This window comes from Pygocentrus nattereri, chromosome 15 (genome assembly GCF_015220715.1).
Source record: "Pygocentrus nattereri isolate fPygNat1 chromosome 15, fPygNat1.pri, whole genome shotgun sequence".
Classification (NCBI taxonomy): Eukaryota; Metazoa; Chordata; class Actinopteri; order Characiformes; family Serrasalmidae; genus Pygocentrus; species Pygocentrus nattereri.
Window position 1 is genome coordinate 13,844,305 of NC_051225.1, and position 2,553 is coordinate 13,846,857.

Genomic DNA, 2,553 nt, shown 5'->3' on the forward strand with positions numbered 1-2,553 from the left:
TCTTGCTGAACATACACCAAAGTCATTTCAGTATATCAGAAAGCATGATTTGACATGGAATTATTTCATGATTACATCATTATTGTTAAAATATATTGTAATAATGTTGTGGATGATCTTACATTTGCTATCCTGTCTGGCAAGCTGGAACTTTCTGTGGAAATTGTTGATAAAGTATGTAAAAACTGGTCAGTGACAGTTATTCATGCTGACAAATGTTTGGAAGAAGAATCTCAGACGTGAATTTCTGGTGAAAATGTTTTAGGAGCTCTGCTGTTTCCCTCAGAGTAATTTAATAACATTTTCAAAATTCTTAACTCATAACATTCGGTTAAACACACTGTGTACTGCAAAAACACAGTTTTATAGTTACATATGGGTCATAATACAGAAACGTCCACTTTTCTGTCTCTCCATAGGAGTCACTAGTGTTACGCATCCTCATTAGTCTTCTTCTTCTTCTTCTTCTTCTTTCGACTGCTCCCTTTAGGGGTCGCCCCAGCGGATCATCTGCCTCCATCTTGCCCTCTCCACTGCCTCCTCTACTTTCACACCAACCATCTCCATGTCCACCTTCACTACATCCATAAACCTTCTCTGAGGTCTACCTCTTCTCCTTCTACCCGGCAGCTCCATCTCCAACATTCTTTGCCCAATATATCCACTATTCCTCCTCAACACATGTCCAAACCATCTCAACCTGGCCTCTCTGGCTTTATCTCCAAACTGCTCCACCTTCACTGTCCCTCTGATCTGCTCATTTCTAATCTTGTCCATCCTTGTCACTCCCAACAAAAATCTCAGTATCTTCATCTCCGCCACCTCCAGCTCAGCCTCCTGTCTTTTAGACAGAGCCACAGTCTCCAAACCATACATTATAGCAGGACACACTACTGTCTTGTAAACCTTCCCTTTCACTCTTGCTGCTATCCTTCTGTCACACATCAGCCCTGACATCCGTCTCCACCCACTCCATCCTGCCTGCACCCTCTTCTTCACCTCTTCCTTCACTGTCCATTGCTCTGGATGGTTGACCCAAGATATTTGAAATCACATTTACGACCTCTACTCCTTGCATCTTCACCTTTCCACCTGCCTCCCTCTCATTCACATCCTCATTGGTGTTGCACATAAAAGAAACACCAGAGACATTTTAATTAAAAAAATAATTTTACAAACTGGCTGTGATGGTGAATCACATGCTGTCAATCATAGACTCTCCACTAAAATATGTCATTTATTCCAATTGTGTTCTATTTTTTCCACAATGACCTCCACAATAAGTCAGTTACACCAGTGACTTCAGCTAAAAGCTTCATATGAAATCATGAGCTAAATGAGAAAATCTCTGAGAACTAAAAGACACAGTGGACTCACCATGTGCTTTCTTAGGATCTATGAAGAAAAACAGGGAAAAGGAAGTTGAGTGATGTTTCTTCCAAATATAGCCTCAGCCTTTACACATGACTGGGGACATGCTTTTCTGTGGTGCTTGGAGTTCTAGATGAGTGATTTAAAAACCAATATCGCTAAATTGAGGCTCAAGAAGGTGTAACTGTTAACACTTTTATTTTAAAATGTAAACTCTAGTTGTGACCCTAACATGTTTTTCAAGTGTAATATAGCTGTAAACGCTAAGGACACAAAAATGGACGTTTCTGTAGAATGACCCAACAATGCAGACACTACTCAAATGCACAGCAATGATTAGATGACATTGCCTGTAGGATTATTGTCAACTTTGAGGAAAGATGTGCAGATCTTTCCTGCAGGTGGTCTGTCTGTATGTCCATCTGCTCATCTTGTTGAGAACTTTAAACCTTTTTTAAAATTAAAAATATGATTTGGCAACACTTTCAATGAATGTCACATTTGTAAGCATCTATAAACTTATTCATAGCATGTTATAATGTGTTCATAAGGCATCATAAACATGGCTATAAATATTTATAAATGTGCATTATACTTAGTAAAATTTACTAAGATAAGCGTACTTAAAGTTAAAGCCTCCTCCAGTGTTGAGTGAAGTATTTACTGAAGGATTTACTGAAACACTAAAATTATTTATACACAGTAAAGCTCATTACAGGCTTCAAATGTCAGAGTTTAAACTAGTGCTACCATCAGTGTTTTACCCAATGTGGGAAAGTCAATGTACACTACTGGTAATGTTCACCACCGTTAGCCTGGCACTGACTTAACACTGCATATCCAATAGAATGCTAGGAAATGAGCATTACTGTACTGTACTGTACTGTTACAGAGTGAATGGTTCTAGCGCTTGATGTTAGAACCAGTGAAGGAACAAATTATAATGACAGCCCCTCCCGCTCCAGGCCTTCACTCCACAGTGACTTCCCACTCAGTGTGATGTCAGAGGCTGCACAACGCCCTCCAGGCTGGGACTGACTTTACTGGCACTGACAGTATAACATGTTATTAACACTACTCATAGTGCATTATTTTAACAATTAATAACCAGCATGGCTATAAAGTGTAATTCATTTTCATATATATTTATTTATATGAATGCATTCTAACATGTTATGAATG